At 45.5% G+C, this 27,682-nt stretch overlaps 1 long non-coding RNA gene across 2 annotated transcripts in view; it reads right to left on the bottom strand.

Moving 5' to 3' along the window:
- Positions 1 to 25,698, bottom strand: part of LOC126548618 (uncharacterized) — a 52,627-nt gene extending 26,929 nt beyond the window's left edge. The window contains exons 1-2 of one of the 2 annotated variants that reach the window (XR_008609193.2): positions 25,535 to 25,698; positions 19,015 to 19,056 (exon numbers count right to left, since the gene is read on the bottom strand). This is a non-coding gene — a long non-coding RNA (uncharacterized lncRNA). The remainder of the gene's footprint in view (positions 1 to 19,014; positions 19,057 to 25,534) is intronic. The other variant, XR_011890673.1, reaches the window with a different exon arrangement.
- Between the last annotated feature and the right edge of the window lie 1,984 nt (positions 25,699 to 27,682).

Genomic DNA, 27,682 nt, shown 5'->3' with positions numbered 1-27,682 from the left:
TACTCTAGAAACTATGTGCTGTGACGTGCGATGTGCTCGCTTGCATTCCTGTGCACAATGTGCAAGCGCGATCTGACCCTCTTGCTTATATTTTATTCGATTGATTTTATTTGCTTGCTTGCGCTCCTGTTTCTTTATTGGCGTGAACCAGCTTTGGTATGCACTGTTTAATTAAGCGAAAAGGAATATTCGGAATCACTAATGATGTCAAATCTCTTACGCACATATATAACTAAAATATAGTTATAGGACGCAGCATGACGTTTCCTGTGCTGTGCTTACATTCACACAATGAAGGAGGCAGATGGGTGGGAATGAACAAGTATCGGCCGTTCACAAGCTCCAACATTTTTCTAGTTTCCAAATCACCGAGTTTGTATCGACCAATGGAGCAGTCAGAAAAAAAAAGCAGAACAAGAGAGGCCAGTTCTTGGAACGTATAAAGAATTTGGCTCACGTAGGCCATTTTCTCAATGTTCATGCTTCATAGAACGGTAATATACACTATGGAACTTCAGTCTATCAGCATATACATATTACCATTTACAAATTATCAGAATACCGTAGATGTAGACGTGAGTGGCAGAGCTTCTGGCACCATAATACGTCGCTGAGTTCAACCACAGTGCACAAAACATGGCCTCTGAAATCAGGCGGCACGCACCGTCCGATTTCGTAGTCCATGCACAGAAATATTGCTGTAGTGAAGAACTACGTCCAACTTGAATTCTAAACAAAACAAAACAATACGTGGGTGTGGGGGCCGGAACGGAACATGGGGAAATAAGTATTCGATTACCACAACATGCTTCTGTCTACACAGCCGAAGTCTACGCAGTATAGACTGTAGTTAAAACGAGCATCGCTGACAAACACGAAAACACAGTAATATACACTGATTCATTAAACACACTGTAGGCTCTACACGCGAAGTCCGAATGGGAACCCCTGATAGGGGATATTTTAAGCATGGTAACATTAAACAAATAAGGCCGGTCAATTAGGTTTTGCTGGGTACCAAGCCATGTTGGCATACCGGGTAATGAAGCAGCGGATAGGTGTGCATCAATGGCAGCACACAAATACATAACAAACACGGCGCTTCCATATCGGGATAGTATCACGGCGATTAGCGTCAAAATGGCATCAGGAATGGGACTATTGCATAAGCAACATGCTACATCTTACTAAACCCGTAATTGGTGAGTGGAAGTCATGCACTCACCAGCAACGGTTCTATGAGGTGATCCTGTGTCGGCTTCGGATTGGACACACACATTTAACACACAACTTTCTCCTCCGAAAAGAAAACCCGCCGACTTGCGAAAAATGCAACGAACCTCTTACAGTAATACATATCCTTATAACATGTCCACATTTTGAAACACAGCGACGGAAGCTTTTACACAACCTATATAACTTACATATACCTTTACACTCTGCCCTATTACTGGCAGATGACCCGCTAGTGCCATTTACTAACCTCTCCCACTTTTTAGAGAAAACTGGTTATTTACCCGAACTATAATGCAATGCAGGTTCTCCCGCTCTAACGTTGCATTTCCTTTTGTCTTGTGACTGGTGCAGCATGGCCTTAGTTACCTTTGTGTCATTAAACCCCAACTAACCAACCAACTAACTTGAATTTTGACGTAAAGGTGTCGGCACCAACATTTCATTGATGCACAGTGGCTCCCGTCTTTTTCTTCGTCGAGAACACGCATACAACATAAAAATGTTTCTCATGCGTTGCGGATGAACAAAGTACGACCAGTTGTCGCTATCGGTTCAACTGCTGCCGGTGCTCTGACATTCCGTAAACGGCAACATGCTATGCGGACTTGGAAAAACTCTCTAACTGCTTGTGTGTGAGTTCCGCACACAACGATAAATATGACAATCAGATACAAAAAAAGAGGTCAAAAATAATATGCTCGTCTTCGAAGCACTAGTTTTGTGTATAGAGCAAATTATAACAACGAAAAGCAAACAAATAGCAGAAATTCTGTATATATACAACAGGAAATTTCTCTCAAAGGGAGCTGTAAAGATTTACCGATTTAAGAAAGGTTTTAGTGCGAAAGCATTATATCGCTCATGACGCTGAAAATCCGGCGGCGTTCTCGGAAAAGACACAAAAAGTCACGTGGTCACAGCCGATCAACGGAATATGGAGATCGCTCAGGAGTATTGTATACGGACGCTGCCGGCCCTCACTACGGGGGTTGGTTTACGGCGGCAGTCGTCCATCAAAACACACCCGTTATTGGCCTCACCTTGAGGGCCCCAATATTACTCACGTGGAGGAGGTGGCTATCGCGATTGCTGCCGCAGATCCAGCGTCTCGAGTCATCATTACTGATTCGAGGGGTGCTTGCCGCAATGTAGAACAAGGCCAAATCCCATATCGTGCCTTCCAAATCCTTAATAAATGTGAGAAAGAGGAATTCCAACCCCGGCGCTCCATCATTTGGCCCCAGCTCATCAGGGAATAGAGGGGAACGAAGTAGCGGACGCTACAGCCCGCGCGCTTCATTTCCGGGCGTCGCCTCCATCACCCGTCGACGAGGTCCCCGAATTCAAACCGGCAATCACCTTTAAAGAAATCACACAGCTGTATCAGCTTAATCACAGCCGATACTTTCCCCCATACAAAGGCCTCAAAAAGACAGAGGAGCGCTGGCTTCTCCGTCTCTACACGAATACAGTACTGTGCCCGGCGGTGCTGAAACACTTCAACCCGGCATTTTCGGGCTAGTGCCCGCAGTGTGGGGAGGTGTTTGCGGACACATACCACGTGGTGTGGGCATGCCTCTCCAACCCTGCTTTCCCCCCAAACCCCCACCCTACCCGAGAGGACTAGAAGGCCGCCCTGCTCGGCTGCTCAATTCTCCAGGACCTACGTGCCCTGGTGGCCCGAGCCAAAGCCGCTGCACAAGTCACGCGGGTCCCGGACAAGGGACCCCCCCCCCCCCCATAGACTTTGTAAGGGCTGGGCCCTTAGCTCAGCTCACACCTCTCCTGCAAATAGCAGAAATAAGGTTTATCACCACCACCACCACCGTGGGCTCTTGGTTCCTTGAAGCACCACCATATGTCACTCACCTCCTCGCATCCGCGGCAGCGGTACCGCCGACCGTGCAGGGGAAAGAAAAAAAACTGAATGCTCGCCCTTGCGCATAGCGTTCGCCATATGCGTTTTCCGGTAAAGATTGCGGCTGCGTGTGCTGCAGTTGCCGGAAAGCGGCAATTGTGTGACCGGTAAAGATCGGCTGCATCGTGACTGGCGACGAGGAAGCGGCAGGGCGTTCTTTATCTCATTGGCAGCGCTCGGCCAGCAGCCTACATTTTCGCCGTCATCCGACGGGAACCGACCTTGTCCACCGAACGCACGCTTGAGAGCAGCACGATACCACTGCGCAATGGCTCCGTCACGTGGCTTTTTAAATATTTCGCGGGCTTTCTTTGAAACCCCGAAAAAGGGACTACGTGAGACGTATCGTAAAGGACGCAACTCGATCGGTGGTTTCTGAAGATGCTCTACAAATCTGCGTATCATACTTGGGGTCCTCAGCCAATAATTAAGAAAGTTGGGTAATTAAACTTGATTAATTAGTGAGTTATGGGGAAAACAAAAAAAGAATACTATAGGCTATCGCCAATAGTATGCGTTCGGTTCAATTCGATTCCGACGCGCCTTTCATCTTTAAATTCTTGGCTCAAGTTATGTGGGACATGCTGTATACAACGAAAAGGACAGACAAGATGGGCACCACAACCAACTGCTTCTATTCCCACTCTCGTTGCAAACGGTTAGTTTCCTGGTGAGTGTGGCAAGTCCGTCAAGGTGATCAGTTAGGGCTTGATACAGGACGAATGTTTCCTAATCTATGAAGCTTCCCCCTCAAGGAAACCATGTGGGTATTCCTTCCAACGTTATCCTAAGAGCATGTGCACATCAAATTTTCTTTTTAGACAGGTGTACGCATTAGCGCAATTAGGAGTTTTGTCTTGCTCTCTCTCTCTCTTTCTATATATATATATATATATATATATATATATATATATATATATATATATATATATATATATATATATATATATATATATATATATATATGTGTGAGATTTAACATATTCGAGGATGCTTTCCTCACTATTCGTCTCTTCAGTGTGACGAACATTAGGTGGGATATGAGCCATCACGCTCTAATTGCGAGGAGGCGAGAGCAATTTACGCGACTTTAAAAACGACATCCATTGTTCAGGTATTCGTCCATAAAGTGCACCTTTTTGTTTCCTTGTTTCTTTTTTTCTTTTTTTTTTTTTTGCTCCGATACTGAAACAGGGGTCAGTAACCCGCCGTGGTGGCTTGGCGTTGCGCGGCTAAGCACGAGGTTGCTGGACCCATTCGCGGACGCCACAGCCGCATTTCGATGGGAGCGAAATACAAGAACGCCTGTGCATTGGGTGCACCTTAAAGGACCTCAGGTGGTAAAATCTATCCGGCGTACCCCACTACGGCGCTCCTCATAATCAGGTCGTGGGATCTGGCACGTGAAACCCCTAAATTTAATTTTTAACAGCGCCGGAAACGCTGCGCACGCTATTCTCGATGCTGCCGTGACGAGAACAGGTCACTGCTATGAGCTGCTGAGTTGTCGAATCCATCATCGCGGGCTTGTACCGTAAGCGGCGGACCCTTCCGCCGCTTACGGCGGAAGGGTCACGTGAGCTTCGCGCGATAAGAGACGGACGGGTACAAGCGGCGAACCATTCCGTATAAAGAAACCAAACGAGGTGGGACGAATAATGAGGACAGTCCTTCGGCCGATCCTCGTGCGCCCATGGAATTTCAGAATCGAGGCGAGAAAATGTGAATTTTCGTCAACGAGTGCCTTAGCAACGGGCGACGCTTTTAAAATAAACGTGCTGATTTGAAAGGCACCCTCCTGTAACGCTGCCAATACAACGTGAGTGCTAAGACATGTAAATAAATAGTTAAGCAATCTTAATTGATTTGCTGGCGTCCGGACTACACGGCTGCTCGAACATTTAGTGTCCGCCGCGCTAAAGGGACGAATAGTAAAGAAATCATCCTCGCCTCGATAAAATTTTTTTTGTACTTCCTTTCCATAAAAATAGATCATCCGGCACAAGTCTAACGCTTTTTTTTTTTTTTTTTGCATGCGCATTTCGAAAACACAGGCTCCATGGTAGGGGGGAGGAGGGTGGTGCGAGAAGGGGCTGGGTCGCTGGACCTCGAAGGGACTGGAGTGGCTACAAGCCGAAATCCGCACCTACAGCCCATTAGTCTACGTCAGAAAACGAAGCAACTCATAAAAACGATTTCATTTATAATCTTGGTGTTCTCGTTGCTCTGAAGCAATTGAACTTAGAAGCAATAAACCATTCACTGCAAAAAAGAAATCCTATACAGGAGTTTTAACAGCTAAAAAGCCATAAAATCAATTTTTGCTCTGTTAGATAGGAGTAGAAAAGAGACAAACCATCAGTTTCATTCAGTCACTACTCGAGGGTGTGCAAAACCGAAGTGACATAATTTTATTCTTGCTGCATGCAAGCTCCAATTTTTGTCATACTAAGAGCGAAATATCTTTTGTTCGTTTCTTTGCTACTTTGGATTGCCAGCACTTTATAGCGCCTCCCTCCCCCCCCCCTCACGTAAATTTAGGCAGACTTATTGTATGCGTGAGCAAACTATCTGAATCTCTGGACAAAAAAGAAAAAGACTGGCAGTTTCGCCTGAAGGGGCGAAGCACTGACTGCGATGTTGCGCCAATCACATCGCAACATTTGGCACAGGAATGAGCTCCTGCGGCAGTGTAATGACCTGCACGAATGTCAGAATTTGACTAATTGCGTGAGCGCACCAAAATAGCAAAGAATTTCTGTGCATGTTTCCTATGTGGATTTGTGTTCTTTCTTTTTTTTTAAGTAGACTTGAGCGTAACTTTTTAACTGCTATATATAGAGAGAATAATGATGCGACACTCCTGTCCATAAAGCAGGCACGATTCCCTGCAGACAGGCTACGTGCGCAGCTGTGCACGCAAAAAAAAATAGAGAGAAACAAAGAAAGAAATCTTCAAAAATGCTCGCACTATGAAATGAAAGAGCTCCGTTGATCCATGCAAAAATTCCTTTCTCGCGCGATTTAAGATTACACGTGTTTCGTGTTTCCTGAGAACACCAGTCATGATCGGACAGTAAATTTTCTTTATTTCGATGGGGGAGTGAGGTATACTCCCAGGAAAGAATACCCCAGAAGGCAAGCGTTTTCCTTCCATCCTAGCTTATTCCTGTTCTGCACAAACGAAAGAGAGAGAGAAAAATAAACAAGAGAAGAAATGCAGGGAGGTCAACAAGGCGCACGTCCGGTCTGCTTCCCGGCAGTGGAAAAATGGAATATAGGAACAAAAAGGGAGAGGGGGAGAGAGAGCGCAGTTTTGCGCACATTCGAAGATTCGCATTATCCATAAACGGTCGAGAAGACTTGTCGACTTCAGGCACTGCAATAATGATCTCGTTACCTTCTGTGCCATCAACGCGCACGGCAACAGTCCAAGGGTCATTGTTTTTCGAAAATGGTTTAGAGTCCAGCCAGTTTAATGCTGTCCGGAGCGGTTCACGCTCGGTATCTTATCGCGAACAAATACACACGTGTTAATAGTTTATGTGCTTCCGCAAGAGTCGCACGTGGGCGTATCCCCAATTCCAATGCAGAAAGAGTAGACCTTTGCGAATTGCAATGCCAAACATCAACAGCCAGCCTCACTCGGTCAACGCCTGCGTAGCGACAAGTGACGAGACAACCAAGGGTGTCATTTACGGATTGGACCCGCACACGACGCCTGCAACGCTAAAAGCGAATCTATGCATACGCACGCAAGGGGTTGAAATTCTCCAAGCGCGCATGTTCCGTAAAACTAAAACGGCCGTTATCACCTTTTTTGGAAGTATTATGCCGCGGTACGTCTACTACAACGGCGGAGAACTTGCTTGCTATCCCTACAAAATTACCACTCAGGTGTGCAAAGTGTGTCACCAAATTGGTCACCGATCGGACGTCTGTCCGCAGCCGGACGCTCCAGTATGTCGTACATGTGGACAACTGGACCCTATTGCCGGACTTGAGTGCGCTCCCAAGTGTGCAGCCTTGTGGGGAGGGTCACATGACAGGAGACCGAAGTTGTAAGAAACGTCTCAAACCCCAAAGCAAAAGAACGCCGAGGACTGGCGTTCAACGGACTACCCGGAAGGACAGCTCAACGAGGCCACCTCAACGCCTACGTTGGTTCAGTTCCGATGATGGAAAATCCGCATCGGATCCCTCGCCGGAGGTATCGGAGACTCGCCGTCGATCCAGGTCAAGATGGTGGACCCGAAAAAACTCCAATCCCAAAAACCCACCTCATTGCCAATCACCAAAATCGGCTAAATCGGGGGCTTTCGGCACTGTGACCAAGCAAGCGCCACAAGATAACATGGTAAGCTGGGCACGAGTCGTTTCTCCTACTGCTCCTGTAACGGAAAATCCCGAATATCGGAAGATCATTAACGAGAACAAGCTTCTCCGCGAGAGCTTGGCAGAAATTAAGCGAGAGTTGGCCTCCTTCAAAGCTAGTCGCTGTACCGAAACGAACAAAACAGCACATACTAAGGCAGCAGGCACGCCCCTCGAGGTTATAACGACGCCGAATTCCATGGAGGTCACACTCCAACAAGTTGGGCATCAATTACAAACTATGCAAAATTTTCTGCAGCAGATGTACGCAGACTTTCAAAGCCTAAAAACTTACGTCGATGAATCCGTGGCCATTGTAAAGAGCGCGGCTCGTAAGCGAGCCAGCATTAGCCGCAGTGCTCAATCTAACCGCCGTCCGCGACCCATACCGACCTCGGACAGCGAAAGCACTATTCATGGCGAGTAGAACGCGAACACATCACGAATATCTCGAAATTTGGCAATGGAACTGCCGCACCTTCCACAAACGGGCGGCAGCTCTACAGCAATACATTAACACGGTGTCAGTCAAACCTGACGTTATTTGTTTGCAAGAGATCGGTAACAAGTCGGTCAGATTGACTGGCTACTACACGATATCCCACCCAGACTACCCTAAGGTCGCGACGATGGTGCTCAAGGACACAGCAACCAGTATAGATTATCTGGCGACTAGCAGCATCAACCACCAAATCGTAACAATACTACCGCAGAAGCGTAGCAAGGCAAAAACCATAATCACGAACGTGTATAGCCCACCTAAAGAAAGGAGGGCCGATTTTGAGGCCATCATTCGGTACGTCATGTGTCACTCCGGCACCCAGGATAGACTACTGCTTCTTGGGGACTTCAATGCTCCTCACACCAGCTGAGGTTACCGAACAGACACCCCCAAAGGCCGGGAGGTCGAGCCAGCGGTCGAAGCATATGATCTCCAACTCATCATTCTCCCTCAAAACCCGACGATATTAGGTAACAGCGTCAGTGCAGACACCTTTCCAGATCTCACATTCACAAATAATGTCGAAGAGGTATTCTGGACCAATCTAGGAGATAATCTAGGCAGTGACCATTTCATCATCAGCGTGTCGGTAGGCTCCCCGAAAATTCGGCGACCCTGTGGCCAGGTGGTAATCACGAAGTGGGTAACTTATCGCAAAATCCCCATGCCGGAGATATCACCTGAGAACGCTGAAGAGTGGGCAACACACATACGAGACGCTCATAAAGCAACATCTAAGCGGCTAGCGCTCACAGCGGACACGCTGGTAGTTGACAACCATATGCTACATATGTGGGAAGCCAGAAGGGGGCTAACTAAACGATGGAAAAAACAGCGACTTAATCGCAAACTGCGCCACAGAATTGCTGAAATATCCGAGCGGGCAAACGCTTACGCACAGCAGTTAGAGACAGCGAGTTGGGCGAGCTTGTGCGACTCACTTTGCGAAACGTTACACACCTCCAAGACATGGGCGATACTTCGCAGCATAATGGAACCAGGAATAACGAAAACGGCCAATAACCGCACCCTTCAAAAACTTACCGGAGAATTTTCAGGAACAGATCAGGCCCTCCTCACTAAGCTTAAAGAGAAGTACGTAGGAGCAGTAATCACTCCCCCATGCACCTTGCCATACCAAGGGCAAGTAAACGCAGTGCTAGACGCTCCTATAACTAAGGCAGAACTCTTCGCGGCAGCGCAAGTTGCGAAGAGAAATACTGCTCCAGGACCAGATCAGCTCACAAATGCTATGATCCGGAATCTGAGCGACGAACACCTAGAACAGCTTACCCGGTATTTTAATGAACAGATATGGGAGAGCGGCGTAGTTCCACAACAGTGGGAGGAGGCCAAAATCGTGCTTATTCCGAAAGCAGGAAAACCTCATGATCTACAAAATCTCAGACCAATATCACTAACCTCCTGTCTTGGAAAATTATTTGAGAAGGTGATCCACACACGTCTCACGTCTTACATTGAAGACCGCAACCTATTTCCCACAAACATATTCGGCTTTCGCCAACATTTGTCGACACAGGATGTTTTCCTGCTACTTCGCGAAGTTCTTTGCAACACCACGGTTGGTGCGGAACATCTCGTCCTGGCTCTTGATTTGAAAAGCGCATTCGACACTATTTCACATGAACTTATCTTATCTGAGCTAAATGACATCGGTTGTGGACAAAGAATCCATGACTACGCCCGCTCTTTCCTGACCTATCGCATCGCGACAATAGGCATTGGCACTACGCGCTCAGACCCTTTTCCCATGCCCAATAGAGGTACACCACAAGGGGCGATACTCTCCCCCCTTCTTTTGAATATCGGCATGAGACGCTTAGCCAAAACACTCGACGTCACACCTGGGCTAGGGTACGCGTTATATGCAGACGATATTACCCTATGGGCAACCAGCGGCTCGTTATGACAAAAAGAACAAATTCTGCAAGAAGCAGCGACCGCTGTTGAAACCTTCGCTCGCAGCAGCGGAATGAGCTGCGCTCCCGATAAATCAGAATTTATCAGGATACGAGGTCGAGGCCGTCAAACTCACGAGCCGGTGAACCTCTTTCTAGGAGACAGCCAGATAAGGGAGGTCCAGAAAATGCGAGTCCTCGGACTGTGGCTGCAAAGCAACAAACGAGTAGACCACACCATTAAAACCCTTAGGACTACGGTGAAACAGATCTCCCGTATGATTCGTAGAGTAACTTATCACCGAAAAGGTTTCAAGGAAACAGAGACGATCCGGCTCGTTCAGGCTTTTGTGCTAAGTCGTCGCACATATAGCCTCCCTTTCCAGGACCCCACGAAAACAGAACTAAAGGCCCTAGATGCGTTGATCAGAACGTCGTACAAAGCGGCTCTCGGTCAACCGCAGGGAACCTCTACTGAACGCCTGCTGGCCCTCGGGATTCATAATAACTACGAGAAGCTACGGACAGCGACGCTCATATCTCAACGGGAGAGGCTTAGCTTAAGCTCCTCTGGCAGAAAATTACTTTGCCGCGTGGGTTACCCTACTCGTCCACAGTATGCGGGAGAATAACTCGAATCTCTGCCCAAAGTCCTTCGTGAAAGGATCATAGTAGCCCCAATCCCTAAGAACATGAGTCCGAAACACCACAGGGGTCGTAGAAGTGCTCGAGTTCGAAAGTTAATGCAGCAATTCGGTGGAAACCCGGATACAGTCTACACAGATGTCGCTCGATGTGGTGCTTACAAATACGCCCTCGCAGTGGTAGGAGTGGCCGCAAATCAACGGCTTGTGACTTGCGCCACGGCTAGAGTTGTATCTGCGAATAGCGCAGAAGCTTCAGCCATCGCGCTAGCTATTAAAACTAAGGACGCTCTGGGACAATACACGATAACTCTTACAGATTCCCAAGTCGCATGTAGACTCTTCCTCACCGGGAGGCTACCACACAGCACCACTCACCTATTATGATCCAACCTAACGCAGAAACACATGATGATCTGGTGCCCGGGTCACGCAGGATTCGAGGGCAATGAGAGAGCGGACGGCGCAGCTCGTGCTTTTGTCAACCGAGCGGCCGACCACTCGGACGAGAACCCCTTCTTACCACGAGACATCCTTGAGCACCAACGGCGCGACCGAAGAAAGTACAGTCCACCACACCCTGACCTATGCAGGCAGGACTCTTATGACTGGCGCCGAATACAGACGCACACATTTCCAAACCTTTATTTGAAACATGCCATTCACCCAACGCTGTACAGCGTTCGCTGTCCTTGGTGCGGAGGCCGGCCAACTCTCGCCCACATTACGTGGGACTGCCAGAACAGGCCACCCAAAATTAACACACCAAAAATAGCCGGCAAACTTTCCGGAAGGGAGCAGCGGGAGACTTGGCTCGCCAGCGAGGATCGGGAGATGCAACTAGCGCTCCTCGACCAGGCACGGCGGACCGCTCAAGCCAGTGGGGCCCTGGACTAGAGGCTCCACCCACTCGCTTTCTGAATATTTTTTTAAATAAACGTTTTGATATATATATTGCATATACTACCCCGATCCAAAGGCGGCACGACAACGTCGCCTCAGAGCGGCACAATTTTAAGGCACCTGTAGCTTTAGGGATGGATCAACTGTATGTAAATTACAGTTGGAGAGATTAGGAGAAGGCCAATTTGTGTCAAAGCTTTATCCGGGAAATAAAGTTTCGTTCAAAAGTGAAAATTTGGCGCGTTAGTATTGAAGCATGGCTAAATCCAGAGCGCGAACTACTGGGGCACAAACTAAGTAACAAGAAAAGACAGCGCCGTGTCCTGTCTTTTCTTGTTCCTTAGCTTGTGTCCCAGTAATTCGCGCTCTGAATTCAGCCAGTTTCCTTGTAGCGTCGGTACTGGAGGGGGATCGAAATTGTTCAAGCTCCTACATGGGTGACCAGGCGGCGTCGTCAGCGAGGTCCTTAGCAGCAATGCTAGTGTCCAGACAGCCATTGAAATCGAGTTTTGTGGTGGCCCTCTTTTATTTCGTATACCAGCTGCTCATGAGTCCGGTGACATAGGGCGAAATGGAGACTATGAGGTGCTGCCTTAAAGTGGCAAATATTTACCATTTACGAGGTTGCTCATGAAAAAGGCATTTTAGAGCCTCATGCAGGGCAGCAAGCTCTGCCGCCGTTCATGTTCTCATATGTGATAGTGCGAATGTGATCGTAATTAGCGCAGTCCGAATGACAACTGCACCTCTAGAGATGGCATATGAGAGCGACACATCCATACAGATTTTTGTTTGGTCCTCGCATGCCTTATTCAGTAATAGCTGCAGCGTCACTTTCAATTTCAAATTTCTTCAATTTTTTTTTCAAAGAATCTGTTCAGAATCGTTCAGTTCGCTTTATTTTATCAAACCATTCCCCTACTGCCAGTGTTTAACTGAACAATCTAATCTTGGCCTTCCTAACTTGCTCTCAAGAAGAAAAGTATCACGTCTGTATATCTTTCATAAAAGTTTTATTCTTGAACCTGTCATTGAAACGCGAACTTTTATCACAACCACCATATTTGTCATCCCGCACTGATCACCAGTATAAAGTCGCCCTTCCTTTTTGCCATACTAAACTGTTTCAGGATTCATTTATACCTAAGACTAGTTCAGAGTGAAACCACCTTCCCAGCACCATTGCCAGCATTGAAGATGCACACTCATTCAAGGCTGCCGTCGTTGAGCACTTCTTAGAATAACCTGCGCTGCTATTTGTTAATTCCGTTTCCTGTTATACATGTACAATTGTGTTGCTTACGCTATTGTCATTGAAGGCCTCTGTTGTGGACCTCTGTTAAAATAACCTGCTGAGTTAATTACTAGTTTTGTATTTTATTTCATATATAACAATGTTTCCGTTATTACAACTGTATTAACACAGTTTACCCACCCCCTCTGTAATACCTTTTGGGCCCCGAGGGTATTCCAATAAATAAATAAATAAATAAATAAATAAATAAATAAATAAATAAATAAATAAATAAATACTGTTTTAGGTGATTGGCCTTCTCCGTTACACCCGGAATATTTAAGCGTAGTTGGGGCTGTTGGAGACAGCACAAGTGAAATGAAGGCCTTGCTGCTGGTTTGTATCCTGATGAAGGACACCCTTGATGGGTGACGATAACTTCAGAAAATATGGAACGAGGTATCTGCGAGGGCAGATACCTAGGTGTGAGATCGTGATCGGGGACGCTATAAATAGGACAAATGTGTGCCCTGAGACAATCCACCGCAACGCATGATTGGATGGAATGATCTTTGGCGAGCGCAACTGCTGCCGATGTTGAAGCGCAATGAGAAAGTCCAAAACACGTGCGCAATGCTTGACCCTGTAAGGTCTCCAATGAGCGAACATTCGACTTGCACGTATTGGACAGCACTGGAAGGCTGTATCGTAGAAATCCCCAGAAATCGAGCTCTTAATAACCGAAGCGTGGAACGTACAGATGTGCCCCATGCATATTTTCTCGCCCATCAATCGGACAATCGACGACAGTCTTTTCTTCAGATAGGCGCAAGATTTCAGTCTATTATTCCACCCAAAAATTGATGGGTCTTTTCTTAAGTCCTAGCGCGTCCATTAATTGAGACTGTGTATACGGCACCATAAGTTTGCGTGTTAAAGCTATCAACGCGCCTTTCTCGTTGGATACAGGGAAGCATTGTGTTCAACGGTAAATTGATGTCAAGTTTGCTGCCCGCTGTAATAACACACGCACCTGAGGGCGAGTAGCCCCTAAAATAGAAAGGCGAATTTCATCTGCATATATCGAAAGGCAGAGACTGCCTTTGGTAACGTTTCAGCTAGACCAATGATGGTCTCATGGAACAAAGTGGGGCTCAATACTCCTTCCTGAAGCGCGCCGCAGTACGTGTGATGTTCAGTGATGGGACCATCTTCTCTATACAAAAAACAACCAATCAGTTATATAGTCGCATTACCGACGGCACATGTGGCAGCAAATTGTGCAATGCAATGTGGCTCAAAAGCCTCCAGGAGGTTGAGGATGTCGTCACGACAACGGTTGTCATATGTGCCGTCGAGAAAGAGCCCAACTATTATGCGCTTACGGCTTTTCTCTTGTTCAACAAACGCTGTGAAATCAATAACGCTTTCGACGGAGGAAAGACCTCGACGAAAGCCTGCCATGGAGGCGGTGTAGACATTTAATGCTCGAGATACCATTCTGGCCGTGCAAGGCCCATCCTTTCCATTCCCTTTCCGATGTAGCTGGCCCGAGCAATAGGGCGTTATGCCGTCAAGTTCAACAGAGGTTTTCCCTCCAGGCCTTCAGGACCTGGAAACCTTCTTTTTCTTCAGTAAAATAATGGTATTAACCACGAAGGGATGTGTGTGTGTGTGTGTGTGTGTGTGTGTGTGTGTGTGTGTGTGTGTGTGTGTGTGTGTGTGTGTGTGTGTGTGTGTGCGTGCGTGCGTGCGTGCGTGCGTGCGTGCGTGCGTGCGTGCGTGCGTGCGTGCGTGCGTGCGTGCGTGCGTGCGAAAATGCAATAGAAGTGGGAAACAGAAAGCAGAAAAGGTACGTAATTATATCGCAATACATCTTTTTGTTCACGTTGGTAACACAATTTTTTTTTATTGAAGTGACTATTAGGAGAGGTTGGCGCCTTTATGGTGGCACCGGTAGCCGGTGCCACCATAAAGGCGCCAACCTCTCCTAATACCTTGACACTTGGCAAAGGAAACAAATTTGCGTAAAAAGTGGAGAATAGCGACACGAACTATGGCACTCAGTAGAACACTGGATGAATAAAAAAATATACAGTCCAACAGTACATCAGTCGCAAAGTTCTGTACATTAGTTCAGTCCACGTACGCATACATAAAGTCAGATATTTTGTACAGCCAAAACACACAACACATGTAATGCACTGCAAGTACAGAACAGAATTATACATATTGCATAAAAGTTGCGATCACCACATAAACCAATTATGAACCACGGACAACGCTTGTGTTCCTCGTTTAGCGTATTCGGATCATCTGATACCTAATATTTTCCCAAAATGCTGGTGTCCTCTAAAAACGTTTCAGAGCAAGAAACGCTCTTTTTTGAAGGCCCGCAGTCGGCCATGGGCCAAGTGTCTTTTTTAGAGTGAATGGTCTTCTGTCTAACATCAACAAATTTGCTTGCAGTACCCTTCTTTGTGGATCGTATTTCGTGCACTCGAGAAGAAGATGATTCACATCTTCGTCTGGATGGCCACAAGAACACTGCGGACTAGAGACACGTTTTATCCTGTGCAAGAAGTGTTTTGTACATGCAGTACCAAGACGCAGGCGGTGTACCAATGTTTCAAATTTTCTGTTGTCTCTTAGATTTTCCGGCATTGATAAGTTTATACATGGGTCTATAAAGTATAACTCCGAGTTTTTAGTTTGCTGATCAAACCAGGTAGTTTTGCTGAGGCGACAAGAAATCTGTCTCAGGAGCAGACGGACTTCACTACGCAATAGAGGAAGATTGGTTGTCTCCGTGTTATTGTGCGCTCGATTCGCAGCTGCGTCCGCTGCAGTATTACCAGGAATATTGCAGTGCCCAGGTATCCACTGGAATGCAATTACGTGGTTCATTGCGCTTGCTTTTGTAAGTTCTTTGAGTGTCTCATACAATATCGAAGTGTTCAAAGAATTTTTCTTATTGCTCTGTAGTAATGTGAGAGCGGCTTGCGAATCGCTAAATATAACCCATTTTTGCGAATGTTTTTTCGGATGTTATGAAACACAAAGCACATAGGATTGCAAACAGTTCTGCCACGGTGGAAGATGTCTCTCGGGATAAGTTAAATGTTTGCTCTAGCGCTAAATATGGAATGACGAATGCTGAAGTCGAGGAATTTCTATGACACGAACCATCTGTATAAACGTGGATGTACTGGGGATATAAGGAGTAAATTTGGAAGAGTGCCAGTTGTTGTGCGGCTACTATGAACATGTCTCTCTTAGATATAATCCCTTCAACCGATAATTGTATTTGAGGACATGTTAACATCCAGGGAGGGTAAGAAATATCCACTTTGAATAATTCGAATCTTGGTAATAATGCTTTATGTTCTCGAACAACATCGTGAATTTTGCTTCTGTTTCTTTCGGTAAGCGCAAGGTTTAATGGATGCTTCTCGTGTTGGGTTAAGATACGATAAATATGTCGGCATGTTTCAACCGTTCGTATGACTGGAAATAGTGGGTGACGAGCTTCAGCAAGTACTAAACAACTCGAGGTAGCCTGCGGAACCCCAAGACACACTCGCAGCCCTCTTGCCAGTAAACGTTCAAGACGTTCCTCAGAAGCTTGCGATAAACCATGGAGAATAGGTGCCGAGTAAGCAATTTTTTGTTTTATAAGTGCGTTATTAACCTGTAATAGTGAAGAGACTGATCCCCCCCACGTTGTACCAGCGAGTCGCCGAAGTACGTTTATTACTGCATTGGTCTGCTTTTCAATTGCGCGGATGTGTGAAGCCCATGTTAGCTGGCGGTCAAGAATAACTCCAAGAAATTTATGCTCTTTCACAAACATCAAAGTTTGCCCATTAAGCGTAAGTTGGAAATTATTCAGCTGTCGTCTAGTGAAAGGAAGTACGGCTGTCTTTGCGTATGAAAGACTCGTGCCTCTTTCTTTTAAAAAGGTGTCGATATTATCAAGACCCTCTTGCAGCGTTGTTTGAATGTCTTGTATATGAGATCCAGAGGCCCATATGCAGATGTCATCTGCGTACAGCGAATACTGTAGACCAGACGGGAGTTTTAGTGGCAAGGCTGCCATGACACAGTTGAATAAGAACGGACTGAGAACACTGCCCCGCGGAATGCCCTGCGTGATGCTGTGATAATTACTCTCTCCTTCGATTGTTTCCATAAATATTTGTCTGTCTTTTAAGAAATTTGATACCCATCGAAGTGCTAGACCGTGTAGGCCAAGCTCTAGCATACCAGCAAGGATGTGTATGTGACTTACAGTGTCGAATGCTCTTTGAATGTCTAAAAATACTGCTACTGTCACATTTCCGCAACTACGTTCATGTTCGACGCATGTGGCAATGTCTAATACTGAATCCATTGTACACCGATTTTGTCCAAAACCGGTCATGTAATTGGAAAACACATTTGTGTGTTCACACCACCACTGCAGTCGACGGTCTATCATCTTCTCCATTAGTTTGGAAAAACAGCTTGTGTGACTGACGGGTCGGTAGGAGTGAAGACAAAGGGGAGTCTTTCCTGGTTTTAGAACTGGAATTACCCGGGCTAATTTCCATGAATCTGGAAGAGTCTCTCTTATCCAGATATCATTAAATATCTCCAAAAGAGCCATTCTTCCTATTGGACCTAGGTTCTTTAACATCATATACGTGACACCATCTGTGCCTGCGGTTGTCTTTGTACGGCATGACGAAAGAGCACATTTCAATTCATTTAGACTAAACTCACAGTCAAGTTGAGGATGCTGTGACATAAAGCACGCACGAACTTTCTGTTCTGCTAGTGTTGTCGAACTTTTAAATTGTAGGCAAGTAAACGGAATTCCTGGTCTGGATATAAGTTGACAGAATTCGTCAGCAACAGATGCTTCCGGAGTGCTTCGAGCTACGGCAAGGGCTCGGAAGGGATGGCTCTGGGTAACTGGACCACTAAAAGATCGGACAACTGACCATATTCTGGGAAGTGGAGTAAACGGAGACAACGACGCGCAGTATTCTCGCCACCTTCTCGTACCTAATTTTTGTAAGTGTCTGCGCGAAGTTGACCGAACTTTCTGTGCCATCTTGTAGTCATCCAGCTTTCCACTGCGGCGGTAAGCCCGTTCTGCGCGCCTTCTAATTGCTCTTAGGCATTCATATTCGCCGTCGACTGCAGCGTATTCATTTGGAACAGTGACTTGTTTTGTGCAGATCTCGTAAGACTCACACAATATATTCGCAAAACTTTGAAAGCTCGGATTTTCACCCAATGAGTTACTTAACTGGTGACGAAAAGTTGGCCAATTAGTATATTTTGAGTAGCGCCGGGTACCCTCACTCCGTATGTGGCGATGTTTTACCAGGATCGGAAAATGATCACTACCGTGCGTTTCTATGTCCGTTGACCATTCAACGCCATCAAGAAGGTCCTGTGAGCAGAGCGTAACATCTATACAGCTTGAGTAACGAAACCCCCGCAAGAACGTTGGAAAGCTGTCATTTAACACGATCAGATTACTTTTTTCTGCGGCAGACTCTATGATGCTTCCGCGGAAATCATTATATTCACTGCCCCAGATGACGTTATGTGCGTTGAAATCCCCACAAACCAGCACATGAGAGTTTTCGATACCAAACACATTCACCAAGCTGTCAACTGATATTTTGCTAGCACATTGTAGATAAAGACTGATCACTGTGACGCTTGTATTTCTAAAAGATATCTTGCATGCTACGAACTTCGGTATATTTACATCGCTCGACTGTATTAAATAGGACGGCAGGTCCTTTCTCACGCATAACATCGATCTGCTACTTCCAGCAATGCGCGATGATTTATATATAACATAGTTTGAAAGACGAAAGTCATCTCTTACGCCTGCCTCCTGTATACATAAAACAGGAAAGTTATGCTGAGCTAGTAGTTTGCGAAAATCAGCTGACTTATTTCGAAGGCTATTAGCATTCCACTGAAATACGAAAACATTGTTGTAACGATTATTCATTGTAAGCCTGCCGTGGAGCTGTTGGTGGTTGTGGAAGCACCAATGATTCCATAGAAAGCAGTGCTTTTACCTATGGTAGGTTGTTTGCTTGTAGAATGGCACTTAGAATTACACGCAGAGCAGTGAATAGCACAATTTTTGCGGTTTGTCTATGCAGGATCATCGCTGCACTCTTTCTCAGCATTCGATAGAGCAGAGTTCGAAACTTCACCCCAGGACTTCCAATAAAATGCCTTCAAAAACGTGTATGCAGTATATGACTTACCATTATTTACTATTTCCGGTCCAGAGGTCGACCCCAGATGTGCTGAAGCAAACCAATTAATTTGATTACACTTGCAGATAACTCATTGCAGGTAACTGCCTTATTTTCTCAGTACCTATAGTTGTTCTTTAAAAAAACAGACTTCTTACAATATGGAATCATATGAACATGAAGCCATAGAAAAATCTTTTGTTTGAACCAACATATGAACGCTAAAGTGTTACATGCTGTTAAAATTTATTTTTTTTTCTTTTCTAATTGAAATGATAATAAAAGAAAGGTGTCCCTATAAAGCTGACGGCTACTCCATTATTGTTTTCCTAATATCATGACAAACCACGCATCCTAAATGTTCAGTAAGGCTTCGACTGGGGCTAGTTGGTATAGCACAGAAAACAGAATGATTTCAAATGAAACAAAATCCAGCCAAATTCACTGAAATTCGCTAAAATTTATTTATTTATTTATTTATTTATTTATTTATTTATTTATTTAAACGTACATCACAGCTCCGGTCGGAGCGTTGAGTAATGGGGGATTATAAAACAACATACGTGATGAGCATGTACGAGAACAAAGAAAAGTAACAGTAAGCAGAACAAAAGAATGCATCATTATACACTCCCAGTTCGCAAAATGTGCATACAGATGCTCGCGGAAAAGTTCGCGGTTAGTGATTGAAGCAATGGTATCTAGAAGATCGTTCCAAAGTGCGACGGCTTGTGGCAAAGCCAAAGAATTTAAAGCTTTAGTCTTAACAAATATGCGTTTGATGCTTAGGTGATTATGAAGGCGCCTGGAGTCCGTAATGGTTTTTCAAGTGGCAGTGGGGATGGCATTAGGCTGTGAATATATTTTTGTATTAAGCATAAAAGCGCAACAGAACGACGATTACTTAACGCCTGGAGTGGAATGTCTAGCATAATTTTTGTTATACTGGAATGGTGGTTATAGTTACATGAAATGAATCAAGCGGCTCTATTTTGTACGGCTTCGAGCATTGAAATAAAATGTTGTTGATGAGGCGACCAGATTCAAGCTGTGGGCGAACGAAGGTTAAGTATGCAAAATATGAGCAATGACGCAAATTTCGACGTAACCCAGTGTTTGTGACGCTTTAGCACATATGTTGGTCATATGAAATTTCAATGAAAGTACGGATGTAAGATGCAAGCCTAAGTACTTATATGACACCGCACGGGACAGCGAAACGTTGTTTATAGAATACGTGAAGTTAGAAAGTGACTGTTTACGAGTAAAGGAAATTGTTTTGCGCTTGTTCGAGTTCAACGTCATAAGCCAGTTACCCCACAAGGCATAAACAAGGTTAAGGTCCTTTAGGAGGATGAGATGGTCATCATGACTTTCAATAGCGCGGTATACGATGCAGTCGTCAGCAAATAGTCGCATGCAAGAGGAAATGTTAGAAGGCAGGTCATTAACATAAATTTTTAAAAAGCAAAATGCCTAGCACGCTGCCCTGCAGAACACCGGATGTGACATCAGAAAAAGAAGCAAAATTATTGCCGACTGTGAACTGCTTGCGAAAAGATAGAATGTTACGAAGCCAAGATAGCGTTGGTGAGTCTAGTCTAAAAGAAGATAGCTTAGCGATGAGGCAGCAGTGAGGAATGCGATCAAATGCTTTTGAGTAGTCAAGATGCAATCACTTTGAAGGTTATTATCCATGTTAAAGTCCAAGTCAGTGATGAATTTAAGTAACTGCGTATCACACGAAAAATATTTTCGGAGCCCATGCTGATTATTAAAAAAGAAGTTATTATACTCGAGTTGGTTATAAAGATATTATGCAATAATATTTTCAAGGATTTTGCAGCATATGCAAGTGAGCGAGAGATAGGGCGGCAGTTCTCCGCCTTATTTGTCAGCGCTTTTAAACACTGGAATTACTTTTCCAACTTTCAAGTCAAGTGGAAGATGTCCTGTTGATAAAGATTGTGTGAAAATGTGATGTAATATTTTACTAGAGGTAGACAATGGATTCTTCAAGATTTTAGAACATATGTTATCGGGACCAGCAGAGGACGATATTTTAGGGCTTGTAATGAGGCGTGCGGTTCTTTCAATTGTGATGTTAATGGGCTCCATGAATCGAAATTCATTATCAGGAATAATGGGCACGACATCACATATGCTGTATTGATCTTGTACATTTCCGTTGTAAGCAAAGTACGAAATACACAGAAAATATATAGTGAAGTCAAGTGTCAGTGTTCGTTTCCCGCAATGAGCACGAACAGGATTCCGCGCGTGCGTTGACCATATAACACGTAATGTGACCTGTCGCGCGGTGCTCTTCAAAGGACGCTACGCTGCCCACATTGTGTCACATTGCACAACATTTCTTATGCATTACGGGTAAAATGAAAACGAAAAAGGACTGTGTGAGCGAAAGACGTTCCCGTTTTACCGACACTGAGTGCGGGAAGCTTGAGCTAGAAAGCTAAATTTGAATTTCGAAAGTAAGTGTTGGTCAAAGTCACCTGACGTCTCTTTAAGGCCCCAAAGGGTTGGTCGGGGGAGGGGGAATGGAGAAATTTGTGCGGGTCTCATCAGGTGCCCTCAGTTTTCGCTGTAATTCGTTCCCCGAAAATGACGTGGAAGGAGCACTGCCAATTTGAAAGTGCGAGTGAATGAGTGACATTACTTCAAAAGCACGTGCACATAAAGAACCAGGGACGGTAATTAAGCAGAGAGCCGCTGATCTCTGCAAAGCACAAACAATGAGGGCGACCGGTGCGGGATCTCGAGTCCAATGCACCGTCGAATGTCCCTAGGGTAACACGACGCCTAGAAACTCAGTGCAGTAAGTAACGCTGTGCTAATGGGCCAACAGTGCGCATGACGAAACGCAACGCAACGCTCACCGCTTTCGCTTATTTGTCATTGCGCACATTTCAGTGTAACCGATGGTCTAATAGCGTGACGTTATTGTTCCGTCTTCCAAGTTTTACCTTATCGTCGTAAGACGCTCAGTTGCGTGGTCACTTCCTTGCCTTTAATTTCGCTTGGCCAGAGAGCGTTACGTAATTGTTGATTGGGCTTACCATCGAAAAACATTCGGAAAATATGTGCTTGAGTTAGTACTTGTATACAAATTGCACGAGCCCGTGACCAGCTGTCCAGCTAAGGTTGGTTGCGGTCGCGATGATGTTACTACAGGTGGAGTTAGCCTGGTAGACTTCGCCGGCAGTTGCACCGCCTGAGCGTCCCTTTCCTCTCCAAATGTGCCAGTTTTTTTCTACAGGAAGCTGATAAGAATGCGCGAAACTTGCTCGCGCGCTGTCGGCTACTATTCTTCCAGGAAAGCTAACTGTCCGTCAGAAAAACTCGCTTCTTGCCATGCTGTCCAGAAGTCTTCTCATTTCAAAACAGAAGCACTCACAGTACCAGATGAAGTGCTGTACATCGCCCACTTCTTTGCACTCAGTGCAAGATGTAGAAGCAGCACGGCCGAGCATAAACGGCCATTAATGGAATGCTGGCCGGTCATGTTCTTATGTTGTATACGAAGGTGGCCTCCGTGCGTCTAAGTCACTCTACAACCGAAGGCTGATGCGGCACTTTATAATGTGAACGATAACGGCGACAAATTGTCTCCTTAGGGAATTCGTGATTCACCGGAGCTCTCACTGTTGGCTCCCTTGAAAGCGCTCCACCGGCGACGGCATCTGCTCTTTCGTTGTCAGTGACACCAACATGCGAAGGTGTCCGATGAAACATTATCTTAAATTTTTTGGGCTATTCTTTTAGTGAACCGAACCTGTTTGGCGGCGCGCCATGAGATAGTTGCTATATTGCTGACTTCGATTCCAACTACTCAGATGATAACTGCTCACATGAAATGGTCAATTAGGGTGTATTTATCTCAACTGAATAAAACATCTATTCATCATTAAAAACTACACTTTGGCTTCGAGAAACCGGATTTATTGGGGTGCTTGGGACGAACTGTTTCGCCTGCCCGAGGTCTTTTGAGTGTGCATAAATCTAACATTACACAGGCGCCTTTGCACTTTGCTCACATCGCTATAGGCTGAAAGGCTGAACAGGCCACAAGTGGCAGTAAAGTTCAGTCTGTGGCTAACCTGAAAGTGCATGAGTCTGCAGAAAAAGAGCCGCTGCATGCGGCATTGCTTCCACGAGGTTGAGGTGAATTACTTCGGTTGAACGCCGCAGTTGCAACGCCCCCTGCCTACAAGTCATGCGCTTGCGTGAACCTTTTAACAGAGAAACCAATTGAATATTCCATAGGAGACGTAGCGTCGTCCGCAAAAAAGAAAAGAAGAGCCTTTCAAGCCAGCCTATCTTAATAATTTTTGCCTCTATGGCAGCGACAACGTATTACAGATGCGGCAGAGAAGAAAGCTTCTCGACAAAGTGCTATCGTTTTGTTGTTGCTGTTTTGCGTGTTGCTTTTGCGTCTAGACAGTCGTTAAATAACAGTCACGGAAGCGAGTAACCCGCCGTGGTTGCTCAGTGGCTATGGTGTTGGGCTGCTGAGCACGAGGTCGTGGGATCGAATCTCGGCAACGGCGGCCTCATTTCGATGGGGGCGAAAACACCCGTGTACTTAGATTTAGGTACACGTTAAGGAACCCCAGGTGGTCGAAATTTCCGGAGTCCTCCACTACGGCGAGCCTCATAATCAGAAAGCGCTTTTGGCACGTAAAACCCCATAACTTTTAATTTTAACGGAAGCGAGTAATTAAATATTTTAGACTAGTTCAGAGACATTACTGTGGCTCACGCCACCTGGTTCGCGCGACAGTTCGTCCAGTACCTAAAAGAGCACGGTTCGTTACAACCCAACTTGATTCGCGCGAAAGAAAAAAAGCGCTTTGCTAGAAGCATCCCGGACAGCTCAATCAATGAAACACAACACTTCGCAGGGCTTACTGTACAAGACACGATTCAAAGGCGTACTTTACCTGCGAGAGCACTCAAGGCAGCCGCAAGGGCAAGGTGGGACATTCGACTAGTGTCGTGTATAAATTTCAGCCTGAAAACGCTGTACAAAGACGTAAGAAATAAATCATGAAATTTTATTTATAATTAATAAAGTGACGCGCCATAAAGTCAGGTTCAAAATGCAAACGAATATCGTGGCATGTGGTACATCGCAAATATCCGTATTAGATATCTGTCGCAGTATTAGGCGAACGAATTTTGGTCACACCAGTCGCCACACCGATGATAGCATGAATGGATCCTTAACGCTTATATCGCGCCCCAATTTGTTCTCCAAAGTTATGCGTATAAAAATAAAATGTCCGGCTAGATTTTACATTGCAAAGCTGTTACGAAACTTAACCAAAACCTCCTGTTTCATTAGTTTCTCGCTGAAGATATGTTCCCCTCCTCAAGTTCATCCGCGATAGAGAGCTGGAGATGCACGACTCTAAAGCTCACGACACACGGCCCTGAAGGCGTTTCTTGCGCGCCAGGCAGCGGTCGGCGAAGTCGGATACGGTTACGCCGGCGGCGCCAGGAATGTCGAAAATTGGGCCCTGTTCGGCGCGTCGAGCGCGGTCCTCCGCCCATAGCCACTCATAACTGAAGCCGCCATCATTCTCCTCTCACCCGCGCACGCTCTTCCTCTCACACTTGGACTTTATGCGGAACACCGCGACGATGGCGAAAATTCGTCTGGGGTGTCCATATAATTGCTACCGCAACAAATGGAATAAGCGAAAGCAGCGACGACTTCCCTGAGTGGACCATAAATATGATCGCTTGGCGCAAACAAGGAAGGACGAAAGGGAACACAAGGGGAGCGCTTGGCGCTCCCCTTGTTCCCTTTTGTCCTTCCTTGTTTGCGTCAGGCGATCATGTTTATGGTTTACTCAGCAATATGAACCGACTATCCCGGCAACATGTACTTCTCGAGCGACGAGTTCGTTTTCTCGTTTCCATCATTGGAGTACTCGCATGTATACCGCATAGCCAGAGTTTTAATGGAACTGTGGGCACAGTTGCTGTTCCTGTTTAATGCTCGTGTGACACTGATGCTCGTGTGCCCCCCATTTGGTGTTACTATCACGTGGTCTTGGCTTATCTAACACTGTTAAACGTGCACCCCCCCCCCCCTCTCGACGGTACTCGGGTACTCTCGCTTCGCTCGTATGAACTACCATTCTGTTCAACATTGATGTTGGGAGTTAATGCCTGACTTTTACTTAAGAGATGATGGCCCGCCAAACATCACCGTGAATACCACAGTCGCTGCTAATAGGAGCTTACAAAATAACACCTCGAATACTTTATAGTCATTGCTGTATGGGAACTTAATTCGGCTCGCAGAGCGTTCTGCTATTCTTTTGTTATTGGCTCAAATTTGTAAATCTTTCAAGCAAAATATAGCTCGAACTCAAGCACTGCATTAAAATAAGTTGTCCTATTATTAGAAACCTGCTCGATTTGCATTCGATTGGATTTCATAAAGTACTGTTCACGCACCTCGCATTTTATGTCATGAGAAAATTGTGAAAATAAATACCGGAGTTTAAGATATTCCTAAACCACGGTTTCCAGCGGGTCATCCATTTCGGGAATGGTTACACCTTCGACAGTCGACGTAAGTGCAAGCGAACGGCGATCGTCTTCAACGTGAATTTTATAAAAAAAAAAAAGCCCCTCTTTACGGCTCGTCTGCCGCCAACAACAGAACAGCTGAAATCATTTGTCTCACCGAGAGATTTCGCTGTTACAAATGTCTTAAACACGCTCGTATAGCGTCTTTAGTTCAAAGCCGCAACAACTTTTCAAAGCATATTTACAATGTTTTTTTTTTTATTTGTATTCACGGAACCTTTATTTCGTTTGCCACACATACACAGAAACGACGCCCGCAGAAAATATGCTTTGATTTCTATGGAACGATTACCACAGACTATACTGCGTTCCGGGTAAATATTAAAATGCAGAATTGTTGAGAACACGCTCGTGAATAGTGAGGTCATAAAACGTGCCATAAAAATATTCTATTATTATTCGGACTCATTTACAGCGTCTCGAGAAACATTACCAAAACAGATCATTTCGAAACCCGTTATTTATTTTAAAGCAGGCTGGTGTCTATAGAAGAATAATTTAACAATTGTGAGACAATACACAGCGTCGCATGAAGGCGAAAACTGAACCGGCGTGAGCGCACGCGCAATAGGCTGAGTGCAACAAAAAGCCAACGGTTCTTTGATATGGCAGCGATAGCGTCAGCCCACTCGACAACTTAAAGCGCGCTCGTGCAGCGTGATGACAGCACTGCTCCACTAAAGCGTTCGATTCCAACGCTTGCATGTACCTAAGGCCCCGGCACCATCCCCCTCCTACGGACTTCAACCCAGACCGACGTGTCAAGCTTTGCAAGTGTAGAAAATTTCGACGGCTGGTTTTAAACAGTACAATACAGAGGCAACACTAAAAATTTTAGATTGCTAAGGTGTTTTCCCAAAACTCCATCTTCATTCGTTTGGCGAAATAAGGCGGATTGTCATTCTATATCGAAAATGAAAGGTCAATGTCGCTGCTGTGAATTTCGCACTGGAACCACTGCGCCAATACCTCAGTGTGACGTCATGTGCTTCAAAAACGTTTTCTCGTATTATTTTTGCAGATCTGGCAGAAAAATTTCTCGAAACTCGTTAGTTTGAGCGCTTGATTCTTTTCGAATGCGATGTAGTCATTCGTTCCGATAACCATCATGCCACAACGAGCTGGCGCGAGAACTTCAGGATGGCGTCTCCACCACTTTCATGAAGCCTTCGCGGAAAGATTAGCCATTTTTCTATTCCAGAGGCTTAACTTAATATTCCTCGTTAGTCACCCTTATGAGTCAACCTTTTTAAACATTGCGAATTATGGGAAAACAAGAAATAGTTGCGGCGCTATATTTTAGTCACCTCAGCAGGAATTTATTTCATGCAAACCGGAGGCCGTAAGTACACCAGGCAGTTCTTCGGGATAGCAGGTCAGGTATTCACCGACCTCTTTCTGTGCCGTGCGATGGACCTCAATACTACTATTTCAGGAGGCCAAGCTTACGTGGAGCCATTTCCCATGGCCTCCAGCCTACTGCACGTCAGCTTCTGTGGGACCACTTGGCGGAGGCTGCCACTTGAAACTTGTGGATAATAAGTGTTCTAATTAGCTTCCAAAGGTCCCGAGTAAAGTGTACGCAACACATGCTCAAATTCATCCCTTGGAGTCAATTCTGATAACAGGCCCAATGGCCTAGGAACTGGGGCGGTACAGTGTATTTTGATTTAGGCAGCATTTACATGAATGCGACAAAAGCGTACTCCTATAACTGTGTCGTACCTTACGTATCGTATCATCGTATTTTACGTAAACGGGATATGATGTACATCGCATCAAATATGCGACAAACAGGGGTAGTTTGGAAATGAAACTATGCATTTTGGGCGGCGCATCAGAACAGCAGTGTGTCTTAACGAGAATTGTAAGAAGGCGTTCCCTGCAGGATGGCAACTATCTGCGGGACGCCAGAACATACATGATGGCTGACGAAGCAGGCCCAGACACTATAATTTATTTCGCGCGTGGTGAGTAGCGATGTCAATTGCAGTTTTTTCTACGCTGAAAGAAACTGCGTCATTTTTGTACATCACCAGCGAAGCGAACATTG

This window comes from Dermacentor andersoni, chromosome 1 (genome assembly GCF_023375885.2).
Source record: "Dermacentor andersoni chromosome 1, qqDerAnde1_hic_scaffold, whole genome shotgun sequence".
Classification (NCBI taxonomy): Eukaryota; Metazoa; Arthropoda; class Arachnida; order Ixodida; family Ixodidae; genus Dermacentor; species Dermacentor andersoni.
This window is presented reverse-complemented; position numbering and strand designations above follow the sequence as displayed.